Raw genomic sequence first — 16,227 nt, 5'->3', positions numbered from 1 at the left:
TCAAGCACATATATATATTTTTTAATATACTTGGCACTTTGCACTGTTTTTTTTTAAATAAATGTATTTATTTATTTATTTATTTTTGGCTGAGTTGGGTCTTTGTTGCTGTGCACAGGCTTTCTCTAGTTGCAGCGAGCGGGGGCTACTCTTCGTTGCGGTGCGCGGGCTTCTCATTGCGGTGGCTTCTCTTGTTGCAGAGCACGGGCTCTAGGCGTGTGGGCTTCAGGAGTTGGGGCTCGCGGGCTCTACAGCGCAGGCTCAGTAGTTGTGGCACACGGGCTTAGTTGCTCCGCGGCATGTGGTATCTTCCCTGACCAGGGCTCGAACCCGTGTCCCCTGCATTGGCAGGCAGATTCTTAACCATTGCACCACCAGGGAAGCCCAAGCACATATTTTTTGCAGAAGGTTCTGCTAGTTTCCTGAGGGTTACTGCTAGTCACGAGGAGCAGATGTCACCATGAAGGAATTTAGTGCTTTTCTAGATATGAGGAGATGCAAGAATTGGGCTCATAAAATCGGCTCCTGAAAATATCTATCTGAAGGTCTGTTCTGCCAGTTTTTCTCAGAGCACAGAGGGCCTCGTTCCTGATCTCCACCCTGAATCCCTTTCAGGGAGTGTTGAAGGTCAGCAGCTGCAGCGGCACCTGCTTTAATCCTTGTAGAGGTAGATGGCAAGTGCCCATGACAAGTGCCAATTTGTAGTTGACATGTGCATGTTGCGAGAATGGACCTGGGTCAAGCTGGGCAGGAGGGCAGCTGAGGCATTTGCCTTGAAGAAACACTGGAGCTTGGACAGTGAACATGTCGGCACAAGGATCCCAGGGCTCCCTGAACCTGAAGGCTGTGCACTGCTTAAGGCATCTACAGAACACAGTGGAGAGAGCTCTACCAGGCTGAGATGGATTTTCTTATCAGTTTTGGGAAGGAGGGGTTGGGAAATACAATCAATTTTAACTTGATTTAGCAAAGTAAAGAAATGTGACATTTCTCACATCCGAAGGTTAATGAGGTGAAATTCACAGCAGTCCGTGTCCTACTGTTAGGGGAACCACTGATGGAAACCGCCTGCCCTGGCCAAACAGGATAGTAATAACTTGCATGAGTTATCTTACAACAGGAGGTCCTGGTAAGGAACATGGAACTAACAAGCTACCACCAACTGGAAGAATTCAGGAAAGGTCAAAAGAGACACCAGTCCATATGTCCTACCAACCTCCCAGGATCCTCCTCGCTGGAATCCATCCTGGCTGAGCGATGCGTGTGCCACAAGGAAGGACCCTGAGTCAGAATGATTGGCCAGAGACAACCTGGAAACTAATCCCATCACCATAAAACCCGAGACTGCAAACCACATGGCAAAGCAGTCCCCCTGGGTTCCCTTACCCTGCTGCCCTCCGCCCGGGCGCCCCTTCCCAATAAAGTCTCCTGCTTTGTCAGCATGTGTGTCTCCTCAGACAATTCATTTCTGAGTGTTAGACAAGAGCCCATTCTTGGGCCGTTGAAGGGGTTCCCCTTCCTGCAACACTATGGTCCAAGTTACAAAATGGCATGCATGCAGTAGGAAGGAAAAAAACTTGCTCACACTTGGAATTTATCTGTGGCAAGACATCAAGAATAAGGAGCAGATCTCAGAAAAAGAAAGGAGGTAAGTATTTTAGAAGTGTAGCGTTATCTAATAAGTCAACACAGGAATAAGTGTCTGGTAATTCTCACCAGGACCCCTTAGCTGAAGGTGATGTTGTGATCCAATTCCAGTAGACTGATTGTGAAAGCACAGAGTTAAAAATCTAGCAATTTTCATCAGAGAAAAGGGTAATCATTACGCATGAGGATTGGGGTCGGAGGAGAGGAAGAGAAGAGAAAGAAGTGAAAGGATAGAAGAGGTCAAGGTTGATGAAATAAAAATTCACATTTTAAGGCAAGACAAGAAAAACTGAAACATAAAACCTTTTTCTCTGTCCTTTGACCTCCTTCCCCACCCCCCAACTCCGGTGTGCACTGCGCAACTGCATTATATGTTAACCAGACCTCCCAGATGGCAGGAACCTTGGGAGATACTGGGCCTCACCTAATAGAAGTTCTTAGTTTAAATCCTTATGACCTATGAATGTCGCTAGTTATATTACTTGTATTCTGCCTATTTCACAAGATTATTGTTTATTGCATTACCAAATGTGTGACTGAGCCACAGATAAAATTAATGATGATTAGGCAATTTGCAATGATTGATCAAAATACATAGTCCTATAAGATCAACGATTGTAATAGTGTAACTCTAGATACGCGAAGAAGCAATAAGAAGGAACCATTTCCTGGACCGTAACAGACTAGTAAGACAGGTGGTCCAGAGGCTTTTGGCTATTGTTAACAGAGCCTAGTCCAGTAATAGCATGTAGAGTGACCTATCAACAAAATCCTCACTTGACCTGGGAATGAGCATTCCTAGTGCCATGGGACAAATTGGTCACAAAATGCTCCCCAAACGTTGGTTGAAATTAAGAGTAAAAGGGAAGGGACTGTAAAATAAAGACTGTTGCCCACCATCTCTAGCTCTACAAGTCATTCGCCACTGCAGTTGCTGACCTACGACACACCCTGAAAGGAATTCAGGGCGAAGATCAGGATGAGGCACTCTGTGCTCTGGGAAAATTGACAGAACCGGCCCTCAGATAATATCTTTAGGAGAAATCTTTTATGAACCTGGATTCTTGGATCTTCCCATACTTAGAAAAGCACTAAAACCATTAACCAAGATGTATGCTCCTTGTGACTAGCAGCAACCTTCCACTGAGATAGATGTGCGCTTGACTGCAGGTACCCCCTTTGCCAAAATCACATATATGCTAGCTTCCTCCTTTACCTCTTTGGAACAGTTCTCAGAACTCTTGGAGAGACTGTCTCCTGGGTTATAATACTCAGATTGGCTCGAATAAAATTTCCCATTTTTTCTTAGATTGACTATTGATTAGTTTTTTCATGGACAAGGTCTTGCCAGTGTGAACCAGTCCAAATAGCAGCCTGATGAAAGAAGCCCACCTGGCTGTCCCTTCTGGAGTCCTCTGCCTCCTCTGGGATGATGGACCCAGAATCACAGACACTCCTGACCTAGGGCAAAAATGATTTCTCACGGGGTGACAGGTAAGGGTCTAAATACATTTTTAAATTATCCCATTACAATTTAATCAGTACTTAATCCTTTCTTCGCTACAGTTGGATATTGTTGCCTACCCAGTTTGATCCTCCCTTCTCCTTCCCATTAGATCCTGATTTTGTTTATGTAGTCAGTCACCCTGTATCCTTGCAGCCCTTTTGACTTCATCCCAAGCTCCAAGGGAAGCCCTGATTGGTATGAGTTAATTATGACAATCCCCATTCTCCTTATCAGTGATTGGCTAAAGGATCCAGCCTAAGCCAATCAGTACATGACTTTCTCCTTGTCAGTGGCTTAGATCCAGATATGGGCACATGACCTAAGTTGGCCCAACTGTACTGAAGGAAAGGACATACAGGTTGTGAGTGAAGGAAATATTTCTCTTCCTTCTTATAGACATGACTAAATAAACATGTTGTCTCAAGCTTGTTTGTTTGGTTTGACAACCTTTTCGTGACAATAAAATAATAGAGCCTAAGAATAAAGCCAACATGCAGAGGAGGGAATAGCCAAGAGAAAAGCAGGGAAATGGACTGGAGCCCTTATCACACTATGCCTGAAGCTGAATTCACCTCTGAACTTTCTGCTATATTAAATGGTATATTTTTTGATATATATGATATGAGTAGTATATTTTAGGATTCTATAGTCTATTTAATATAAGCTATATATCATTTAATCTAGTTGGAGTTTTAAAAATTTACTTGAAGCTAAAAGTATCCTGATATTCACTGATTTAAAATATCTTTGTAACATGCTAAATTCTTGCTTTTAAAATTCTTGAGTCTGTTTCTAAACTCCCTCATTTCATCCCATCTCACTTCATTCCACCCCATTCTGTTCCATTGTATTACATTCCATTGGTGTATTTGTCTTTCTGTTCCATACCAGAGCATCTATTTTAATTACTGTAGGGTTTTAACTCACTTTCACAAATGGTGAGTCACATTCATTCTCAATTCTCTTTGGACAAATTATTTCTTAAAATCATTTTATTAAATGTTAAAAATGCTCTGAGATTATGACTGGGATTCTTTGACATTTAGTTATTTCGGTGCAAATTAACATTTTAAAAGATTAAGTCTCCCAATGCAGAAACATGAATTGTTACTCTAAAAATCCAAATCTTCATCTTTTTTATAAAACTTAAAGTGTTTAGTTTTCCACCTCACACCGGTCACAATGGCCATCATTAAAAAGTCTACAAATAACAAAATCTGGAGAAGGTGGGGATAAAAGGTAACCCTCCTACACTGCTGGTGGGAATGTAAGTTGGTACAGCCACTGTGGAAAACAGTATGGAGGTTCCTCAGAAAACTAAAAATAGAATTACCATATGATCCAGCAATCCCACTCCTGGGTATATACCCAGACAAAACAATAATTCAAAAAGATATATGCACCCCTACATTCACAGCAGCACTATTCACAACAGCCAAAATACGGAAACAACCTAAATGTCCATCAATAGATGAAGGGATAAAGAATATGTGGTACACATATACAATGGAATACTACTCAGCCATAAAAAAGAATGAAATAATGCCATTTGCAGCAACATGGATGCAACTAGAGATTAGCATACTAAGTGAAGAAAGTCAGAAAGAGAAAGACAAATACCATATGATATCACTTATGTCTGGAATCTATAATATGGCACAAATGAACCTGTCTGTAAAACAGAAACAGACTCACAGACATAGAGATCAGACTTTTCTTTTAAACCTCTTTATTGGAGTATAATTGCTTTACAATGGTGTGTTACATTCTGCTTTATAGCAAAGTGAATCAGCTATACATATACATATATCCCCATATCTCTCCCCTCTTGCGTCTCCCTCCCACCCTCCCTATCCCACACCTCTAGGTGGACACAAGCACTGAGCTGATCTCCCTGTGCCATGTGGCTGCTTCCCACTAGCCATCTATTTTACATTTGGTAGTATATATATGTCCACGCCACTCTCTCATTTTGTCCCAGCTTACCCTTCCCACTCCCTGTGTCCTCAAGTCCATTCTCTACATCTGCGTCTTTATTCTTGTCCTGTCCCTAGGTTCTTCAGAACCATTTCTTTTTTTTTTTTTAGATTCTATATATATGCGTTAGCATACGGTATTTGTTTTTCTCTTTCTCACTTACTTCACTCTGTATGACAGACTCTAGGTCCATCCACCTCACTACAAATAACTCAATTTCGTTTCTTTATATGGCTGAGTAATATTTCATTGTATATATGTGCCACATCTTTTTTATCCATTCATCTGTCAATGGACACTTAGGTTGCTTCCATGTCCTGGCTACTGTAAATAGTGCTGCATGAACATTGTGGTACATGACTCTTTTTGAATTATGGTTTTCTCAGGGTATAGGCCCAGTAGTGGGATTGCTGTGTCATATGGTAGTTCTATTTTTAGTTTTTTAAGGAATCTTCATACTGTTCTCCATAGTGGCTGTATCAATTTACATTCCCATCAACAGTGCAAGAGGGTTCCCTTTTCTCCACACCCTCTCCAGCATTTATTGTTAGTAGATTTTTTGATGATGGCCATTCTGACCAGTGTGAGGTGACACCTCATTGTAGTTTTGATTTGCATTTCTCTAATGATTAGTGATGTTGAATAACCTTTCATGTGTTTGTTGGCAATCAGTATATCTTCTTTGGAGAAATGTCTATTTAGGTCTTCTGACCATTTTTGGATTGGGTTGTTTTCTTGTAAATTTTGGAGGTTAATCCTTTGTCAGTTGCTTCATTTGCAAATATTCTCTCCCATTCTGAGGGTTGTCTTTTCATCTTGTTTATGATTTCCTTTGCTGTGCAAAAGCTTTTTAAGTTTCATTAGGTCCCATTTGTTTATTTTTTTTTAATTTCCATTTCTCTAGGAGGTGGGTCAAAAAGGATCTTGCTGTGATTTATGTCACAGAGTGTTCTGCCTATGTTTTCCTTTAAGAGTTTTATAGTGTCTGGACTTACATTTATGTCTTTAATCCACTTTGAGTTTATTTTTGTGTATGGTGTTAAGGAGTGTTCTAATTTCATTTTTTATATGTAGCTGTCCAGTTTTCCCAGCACTACTTATTGAAGAGGCTGTCTTTTCTCCATTGTATACTCTTGCCTCCTTTATCAAAGATAAGGTGACCGTATGTGTGTGGGTTTATCTCTGGGCTTTCTATCCTATTCCACTGATCTATATTTCTGTTTTTGTGCCAGTACAATACTGTCTTGATTACTGTAGCTTTGTAGTGTAGTCTGAAGTCCGGGAGCCTGATTCCTCCAGCTCCGTTTTTCGTTCTCAAGATTGCTTTGGCTATTCGGGGTTTTTTGTGTTTCCATACAAATTGTGACATTTTTTGTTGTAGTTCTGTGAAAAATGCCATTGGTAGTTTGATAGGGATTGCACTGAATCTGTAGATTGCTTTGGGTAGTATAGTCATTTTCACAGTGTTGATTCTTCCAATCCAAGAACATGGTATATCTCTCCATCTGTTTGTATCATCTTTAATTTCTTTCATAAGTGTCTTATAGTTTTCTGCATACAGGTATTTTGTCTCCTTAGGTAGGTTTATTCCGAGGTATTTTATTCTTTTTGTTGCAGTGGTAAATGGGTATGTTTCCTTAATTTCTCTTTCAGATTTTTCATCATTAGTGTATAGGAATGCAAGAGATTTCTGTGCATTCATTTTGTATCCTGCTACTCTACCAAATTCATTGATTAGCTCTAGTAGTTTTCTGGTAGCATCTTTAGGATTCTCTATGTATAGTATCATCTCAACTGCAAACAGTGACAGTTTTACTTCTTTTCCGATTTGGATTCCTTTTATTTCTTTTTCTTCTCTGATTGCTGTGGCTAAAACTTCCAAAACTATGTTGAATAATAGTGGTGAGAGTGGGCAACCTTGTCTTGTTCCTGATCTTAGTGGAAATGGTTTCAGTTTTTCACCATTGAGAACGATGTTGAATGTGGGTTTGTCATATATGGCCTTTATTATGTTGAGGTAAGTTCCCTCTATGCCTACTTTCTGGAGAGTTTTTATCATAAATGGGTGTTGAATTTTGTCGAAAGCTTTTTCTGCATCTATTGAGATTATCATATAGTTTTTATCCTTCAATTTGTTAATATGGTGTGCATACTGATTGATTTGCATACATTGAAGAATCCTTGCATTCCTGGGATAAATCCCACTTGATTATGGTGTATGATCCTTTTAACGTGCTGCTGGATTCGGTTTGTTAGTATTTTGTTGAGGATTTTTGCATTTATGTTCATCAGTGATATTGGCCTGTAGTTTTCTTTTTTTGCAACATCTTTGTCTGGCTTTGGTATCAGGGTGATGGTGGCCTCATAGAATGAGTTTGCGAGTGTTCCTCCCTCTGCTACATTTTGGAAGAGTTTGAGAAGGACAGGTGTTAGCTCTTCTCTAAATGTTTGATAGAATTCGCCTGTGAAGCCATCTGGTCCTGGGCTTTTGTATGTTGGAAGATTTTTTATCACAGTTTCAATATCAGTGCTTGTGATTGGACTCTATATTTTCTGTTTCTTCCTGGTTCAGTCTCGGAAGGTTGTGCTTTTTTAAGAATTTGTCCATTTCTTCCAGGTTGTCCATTTTGTTGGCATATTTTGCTTGTAGTAATCTCTCATGATCCTTTGTATTTCTGCAGTGTCAGTTTTTACTTCTCCTTTTTCATTTCTAATTCCATGGATTTGAGTCTTCTCCTTTTTTTTCTTGATGAGTCTGGCTAATGGTTTATCAATTTTGTTTATCTTCTCGAAGAACCAGCTTTTAGTTTTATTGTTCTTTGCTATTGTTTCCTTCATTTCTTTTTTATTTATTTCTGATTTTTATGATTTCTTTCCTTCTGCTAACTTTGGGGGGTTTTTTTGTTCTTCTTTCTCTAATTGCTTTAGGTGTAAGGTTAGGTTGTTTATTTGAGATTTTTCTCGTTTCTTGAGGTAGGATTGTATTGCTATAAACTTCCCTCTTAGAACTGCTTTTGCTGCATCCCATAGGTTTTGGGCCGTCGTGTTTTCATTGTCATTTGTTTCTAGGTATTTTTTGATTTCCTCCTTGATTTCTTCAGTGATCTCTTGGTTATCTAGTAGCATATTGTTTAGCTTCCATGTGTTTGTATTTTTTACAGTTTTTTTCCTGTAATTGATATCTAGTCTCATAGCATTGTGGTCGGAAAAGATACTTGATACAATCTCAATTTTCTTAAATTTAGCAAGGCTTGATTTGTGACCCAAGACATGATCTATCCTGGAGAATGTTCCATGAGACTTGAGAAGAAAGTGTATTCTGTTGTTTTTGGATGGAATGTTCTATAAATATAAATTAAGTCCATCTTGTTTAATGTATCATTTAAAGCTTGTGTTTCCTTATTTATTTTCATTTTGGTTGATCTGCCCATTGGTGAAAGTGGGGTGTTAAAGTCCCCTACTATTAATGTGTTACTGTTGATTTCCCCTTTTATGGCTGTTAGCATTTGCCTCGTGTATTGAGGTGCTCCTATGTTGGGTGCATAAATACTTGCAATTGTTATACAGTCTTCTTGGATTGATCCCTTGATCATTATGTAGTGTCTTTCTTTGTCTCTTGTAATAGTGTTTATTTTAGTCTACTTTGCCTGATATGAGGATTGCTACTCCAGCTTTCTTTTGATTTCCATTTGCATGGAATATCTTTTTCCATCCCCTCACTTTGTCTGTATGTGTCCCTAGGTCTGAAGTGGGTCCCTTCTAGACAGCATATATACGGGTCTTGTTTTTGTATCCATTCAGCCAGTCTATGTCTTTTGGTTGGAGCATTTAATCCATTTGCATTTAAGGTAATTATTGGTTATGTTCCTATTACCATTTTCTTAATTGTTTTGGGTTTGTTATTGTATGTCTTTTCCTTCTCTTGTGTTTCCTGTCTAGAGAAGTTCCTTTAGCATTTGTTGTAAAGCTGGTTTGGTGGTGCTGAATTCTCTTAGCTTTTGCTTGTCTGTAAAGGTTTTAATTTCTTCGTCAAAGCTGAATGAGATCCTTGCTGGGTAGAGTAATCTTGGTTGTAGATTTTTCTCTTTCATCACTTTAAATATGTCCTGCCACTCCCTTCTGGCTTGCACACTTTCTGCTGAAAGATCAGCTGTTAAATTTATGGGGATTCCCTTGTATGTTATTTGTTGCTTTTCCCTTTCTGCTTTTAATATTTTTTCTTTGTATTTAATTTTTGATAGTTTGATTAATATGTGTCTTGGTGTGTTTCTCCTTGGATTTATCCTGTATGGAACTCTGTGTGCTTCCTGGCCTTGATTAACTATTTCCTTTCCCATATTAGGGAACTTTTCAACTATAATCTCTTCAAACATTTTCTCAGTCCCTTTCTTTTTCTCTTCTTCTTCTGGGACCCCTATAATTTGAATGTTGGTGCATTTATTGTTGTCCCAGAGGTCTCTGAGACTGTCCTCAATTCTTTTCATTCTTTTTCTTTATTCTGCTCTGTGGTAGTTATTTCCACTATTTTATCTTCCAGGTCACTTATCCGTTCTTCTGCCTCAGTTATTCTGCTGTTGATTCCTTCTAGAGAAATTTTAATTTCATTTATTGTGTTGTTCATCATTGTTTGCTCTTTAGTTCTTCTAGGTCGTTGTTAAACGTTTCTTGTATTTTCTCCATTCTGTTTCCAAGATTTTGGATCATCTTTACTACCATTACTCTGAATTCTTTTTCAGGTAGACTGCCTATTTCCTCTTCATTTGTTTGGTCTGGTGGGTTTTTACCTTGTTTCTTCATCTGCTGCATATTTCTCTGTCTTCTCATTTTGCTTAACTCACTGTGTTTGGGGTCTCCTTTTTGCAGGCTGCAGGTTCGTGTTCCCGTTGTTTTTGCTGTCTGCCCCCAGTGGGTAAGGTTGGTTCAGTGAGTTGTGTAGGCTTCCTGGTGGAGGGGACTGGTGCCTGTGTTCTGGTAGATGAGGCTGGATCTTGTCTTTCTGGTGGACAGGACCACGTCTGGTGATGTGTTTTGGGGTGTCTGTGAATTTACTATGATTTTAGGAAGCCTGTCTGCTAATGGGTGGGGTTGTGTTCGTGTCTTGCTAGTTGTTTGGCATGGGGTGTCTAGCACTGGAGCTTGCTGGTTGTTGAGTGGAGCTGGGTCTTAGCATTGAGATGGAGATCTCTGGGAGAGCTCTCGCCAACAGATATTACGTGGGGCCAGGAGGTCTCTGGTGGTCCAATGTCCTGAACTCGGCTCTCCCACCTCAGAGGCTCAGGCCTGATACCTGGCTGGAGCACCAAGACCCTGTCAGCCACACGGCTTGGAGGGCTTGTACCCAAACAGCATTACAACAGCAACTTTAAAGTCCTCTCTGCTTAGATAGCCTTTGTTATCTTCATTGCATGCTTTAAATACTTCTTGTGCTCTGAGAGGCTGGCTTCCCCCACCCGTAGCCGGGCCCTGGAGAAAAACATCGTGACCACCACACGGGAGTCAGGATGCCTGAACTCGTCACCTCTGTAGCCTGAGCCCTGCTTGCAGTGACTGCCTACCAAGCTTCCCCGAGATCAGACTTGTGGTTGCCAAGAGGGAGGGGGGAGGGAGAGGGATGGACTGGGAGTTTGGGGTTGGTAGATGCAAACTATTATATATAGGATGGATAAACAACAAGGTCCTACTGTATAGCACAGGGAACTATATTCATTCTCCTGGGATAAACCATAATGGAAAAGAATGTGAAAAAAAGAATGTCTATATGTGTATAAATGAGTCACTTTGCTGTGAGGCAGAGATTGGCACAGCGTTGTATATCAACTATACTTCAGTTAAAAAAAGTGTTTAGTTTTCTACATAGGGCTCTTATACTTTCTTTTTCATCCTATTTCTAGACATCATATATATTTTTGTTGCTCTTGTCAATGTGATATTCTTTCCCACATCATTGGATATTGCTGGTATGTAGCAAAACTAGATTTTCTTTAATGTGATTACAGTGAAAATACCCACAGGACTTTTTCATTAAAAATGACAAAACCATTCTATAATTCATATGGAAGAGCAAAGAGCTGAAAATAGCTAAGACAATTTAGAAGAAGAATAAGAAGACTGGGAGTATTATGGTACCAGATGACAAGATTTAAAAAGTTATAATTATTTAAACAGTGTGATAACATGCAGTAATAGATAAGCTGACCCACAAAACCAGAATAGAGGACCTAGACTCTCACATAGATGGAAAATTTAGGTATGACAGAGATTAATTTATTGCAGATTAATAAATGGCGCTTGGACAATTTGTTTTCCATATGAAACAAAAATGAAATTGGATCCTTTTTTCATAGCATATATCTAAAAACTTAAATGAAAAGAGCAAGACACATTTTGATTATGATGTTTTGCATTTGTATCCATAAATTCGATTGGCTTCCAGTTTTCCTCTTTCATAGCTTTTCTTACTTTGATATCAAGTTTATACTAGTTTTATAAAATTAATCATGGCATGTTCCCTCAATTTATATTCTCTGGAAAAGTTTTCGTTTGGATTAAATGTTCCTCACAGATTTTTTCTCATAAGTTGATCTTGCTGGTAAAACTATCTGGTCCAGGTGGGATTATGTATGAATATGTGCACACACACACATATGTAATTATTATCTCCATTTACAAATTATTTATATTATAACAGAATTATTATCTCCATTTACAAATGATGAACCTGAGGCACGGAGAGATTAGGTAAATTGCTCAAGGTCACACAGCTGGGAAGTGGTAATGTGGGACTGGAACTCAGCCCTCTGGTTTAACAAGCACTTCCGAATTTGAATGACTAATTCCATTTATTTAATGGTTATGGGCTTCTTATGCTGGGGTCACAAAAAGCAAAACCTGAGACAGGGATTTGGTCTCCTGCAATTTATTTGAGGAAAAACCTCAAAGGATGGTTGGGAAGCAGGATTGGGAAGGAGAAGAACCTGGCAAGGAGGTGATCTCAGATGAAGTCCAGCCTTGCCTTGATCCCCAGAGGAGGGGTATAGAGAGAATAATATTCTCCATAGAATTGCCCCTCCTTTTTTTTTTTTGTAGAATTGTCCCTCCTTGATGCAAGGGGCTGGCCTTTTGTATCCTTGCTTCAGTCAGTTATAGGCTACAGGCAGAGGAGAAAGGGCTATGTTTTCTGACCTTGATCTGGGAGTGATTCTGGGAGGCAGAGGGAAGCTGTAAAAATTTAGCAATTAACAGAGCAGCAGGGGATGAGTGCACTGGTCAGGGAAAAGGAATCTGGGCACCCAAACAGTTGCTGTCCAGTTGAAGCTATTCAGATTTTATACTTCTTCTTGAGTCAGATTTGGAAGGTTATGTTTTTCTAAGAAATTATCCAGTTTTTCCCCTAAATTTATAAATTTTTTGGCATAGGATTATTCGTAGTATTATTTTTGTTTATTATTTTAAAAACAGCTTATTGAGATATAATTAGCATATGATACATTGTATATATACACTTGGATAATTTTGACATACGTGTAACACCTGTGAATCATCACCACATCAAGATAATAAACATTTTTACCACCACCAAGTTTGCCCACATCCTTTGTAATCTCTCCCCTCAGTCCCTGGCAACCACTGATTTGCTTCTTATGACTACACATTAATTTGCATTTTCTAGAGTTTTATATAAATGAAGTTACAGAGTATGTACTCTTTTGTGTTCACCCCCTTTCCCTCAGCATAACCATTTAGAGAGTCATCCAGGTTGTTTCATGTATCCATACTTCATCCCTTTTTATTGCTGAGTAGTATTCCATTGTGTGGATATACTGTAACTGTATCCACTCATCTGTTGAGGTACATTTGAGTTGTTTCTAGTTTTGGGCTACTACAAAGAAAGCTGCTACAAACATTCATGTACAAGCTTTTGTATAGTCATATACTTCCTTTTCTTGTTTGTAAATACCTAGGAATGGGATGTCTGAATCATATGGTAGGTATATGTTTAAATTTTTAAGAAACTACCAAACTGTTTTCCAAAGTGATTGTACTATTTTACATTCCTATAAACAGTGTATGAGAGTTACAGTTTTTCCATCTTTTCACCAACTCTTAGTCAGTCATTTTAATTTTAGTTATTCTAATAGGTGTGTAGTGGTATTTAGTTATATCTCATTGTGGTTTTAATCTGGACTTTCCTAAGGACTTAATAATGCTGAGCATCTCTTCATGTGCTTCTTGACATCCATATATCTTCTTGGTGAAGTATCTGTTCAAATCTTTTGCCCATTTAAAAAATTAGGTTGCTTTCTTATTGTTGAATTTTGAGAGTTCTTCATTTATTCTGGATACATCCTTTATCAGTATATGCTTTGTAAAGATTTTCTCCCAGTGGCTTATTTTTCACTCTCTTAATAGAGTCTTTTGAAGAATCTTTTAAAATTTAAAAAAACTTTTGTGAAGTCAAATTTATCAATTTATTCTTTTATTACAGATTGTAGGATCTTATTTAAGAAATCTCTGCCTCATCTAAGGTCATAAACATTTTGCCCTGTTTTTTCCTTTTTATAAAGCTTTTTACCTTTATGTTTTGCATTTAGGTGTACGATTCATTTGAGTTATTTTGGTATATGGTGTGAGATATGGATCCATGTCCTTTAAAACAAGGGTTTTTTTTTTGCATATGAATATCCAATTTTTCCAGCACCATTTATTGAAAAAGCTGTCATTTCTCCATTGAATTACTGCCTTTGTGCCTTTGTAGTAAATCAGCTGCCCATATATATGGTTAGGCTAATTTCTGCAGGTTTTAAAAAAATTAATTAATTAATATTATTTTTTGGCTGCGTTGGGTCTTCATTGTTGCGCACGGGCTTTCTGTAGTTGCAGTGAGCGGGGGCTACTCTTCTTTGTGGTGTGCAGGTTTCTCATTGCGGTGGCTGCTCTTGTTGCGGAGCATGGGCTCTAGGCACACAGGCTTCAGTACTTGTGGCATGCGGGCTCAGTAGTTGTGGCTCATGGGCTCTAGAGCACAGGCTCAGTAGTTGTGGCGCACGGGCTTAGTTGCTCTGTGGCATGTGGGATCTTCCTGGACCAGGGATCAAACCCATGTCCCCTGCATTGGCAGGCGGATTCTTCACTGCACCACCAGGGAAGTCCCTGCAGGCATTTTTATAGAAATTAACAAACTGATTCTAAAATTCATTTGGAGGAACTGTCCTGGTGGTCCAGTGGTTAAGACTCCGCGCTTCCACTGCAGGGGGCACGGGTTTGATCCCTGGTTGGGGAACTAAGATCCTGCATGCAACTCGGCGCAGCCAAAAAAAAAAAAAGTCAATCGATTAGTAACTGTAATTCCATTGGCAAACTTAATTATTCTTTGCCACGTAACAAAATATAAAAAATAAAATAAATTTCACTTGGAAATGCAAAGGACCTATAATAGCCAATACAACGTCTTTTTCTTAATATTTATTTATTTATTTATTGTCTGCTTTGGGTCTTAGTTGTAGCATGCGGGATCTTCATTGAGGCATGTGGGATCTTCCATTGCAGCACGTGGGCTCTTCGTTGTGGTGCGTGGACTTCTCTCTAGTTGTGGCATGTGGGTTTTCTCTCTCTAGTTGTGGCACGTGGGCTCCAGGGAGCATGGGCTCTGTAGTTTGCGGTATGCAGGCTCTCTCATTGAGGTGCGAGAGCTCAGTAGTTGTGGCGCACGGGCTTAGTTGCTCTGCAGCATGTGGGATCTTAGTTCCCTGACCAGGGATCGAACACACGCCCCCTGCATTGGAAGGCAGATTCTTCACCACTGGACCACCAGGGAAGTCCCACCAATACAACTCTGAAAAAGAACAGCAGAGTTGGAGGACTGGCATGACGTGATTTCAAGATTTTTTCTAAAGTCACAGCAATCAAGACAGCGTGATATTGGCACAAATAAGGACAAACAGATCAATGGAACCAATTAGAGAGATCAGAAATAAACCCATGCATATGTGGACTAGAATATTGCTCAGCAATAAAAAGGAATGAACTACTGACATACACTTCAGCATGAATGCATCCTAAAATAATTGTGTTGAGTTTAAGAAGCTATACTAAAAAGAGTGCTTTTGTATGATTTCACTTATATAAAATTCTAGAAAATGCTAATGAATGTATTGTGATAGAAAGCAAATCAGTGGTTATGGGGATGAATGGGGAGGTTAGGGAGGTATGAGAGGGATGGATTACAAAGGGCACGAGAAAACTTTTGGGGGAGATGGATATGTTCACTATCATGATTACAACGATGGTTTCACAGGTGTATACATATGTGACAACTTATCAAACTACACTTTAAATAGATGCAGGCTGTTGTATGTCAGTTACACCTCAATTTTTAGCAAAGTTCCATAAGGAGCTCTCCTGATATAGAAGAATAAAAGAATGATTATATAAAGTGAGAAGGTATAAGACAACACAGGCTGTAAGAGGAGTGTATTAGTCAGGTTCTCCAGAGATGCAGAACCAATAGGATATTGTACATACACACAAACACACACATATGGAATTATATATATTATATATATCAATAGTATATATACATATACATGGAATGTATAGGATATATGATATATGAGGCATATATATGAGATATCTATCTGTCTATCTAAAGATTCATTATAAGGAATTGAATTATGGAGGCTGGCAAGTCCACAGTCTGCAGGGTGGGCTGGCAGGCTGGAGAACCAGCAGAGCGGACGTTCCAGTTCAAGTCTGAAAGCTGTCTGCTGGAAAATTCCTCTCGTTCAGGGGAAGGTCAACCACTTGGTCTGTTCAGGCCTTCAACTGATTGAACGAGGCCCACTCACATCCTGGAGGGTAATTGGCTCTATTTAAACTGCACTGATCCCAATGTTAATTTCATGCAAACGCATGTTACAGGAACACCCAGAATAATGTCTGACCAAATATCTGGGTGCCCCATGGCCCAGCCACATTGACTCATTACAAGTAGGTAGAGGTTTTGTGGATGGTGTGTGGGACAGGGTCCCCAGATAGAGCTGGCAGACCCTTCCAGGTGTACAAACAACACAAGCAAATCACGGAGTTGGAAATGACTG

At 39.3% G+C, this 16,227-nt stretch overlaps 1 long non-coding RNA gene across 1 annotated transcript in view; it reads right to left on the bottom strand.

The window, feature by feature from the left end:
• Positions 1–60: 60 nt before the first annotated feature.
• The window catches only part of LOC309627036, a 21,015-nt gene continuing 4,848 nt past the window's right edge, over positions 61–16,227 (bottom strand). The window contains exon 3 of the long non-coding RNA XR_014243500.1: positions 61–14,963. This is a non-coding gene — a long non-coding RNA (uncharacterized lncRNA). The remainder of the gene's footprint in view (positions 14,964–16,227) is intronic.

The sequence above is a fragment of the Balaenoptera borealis genome, assembly GCF_965194805.1.
Source record: "Balaenoptera borealis genome assembly, chromosome: 3".
Taxonomy (NCBI): Eukaryota; Metazoa; Chordata; class Mammalia; order Artiodactyla; family Balaenopteridae; genus Balaenoptera; species Balaenoptera borealis.
This window is presented reverse-complemented; position numbering and strand designations above follow the sequence as displayed.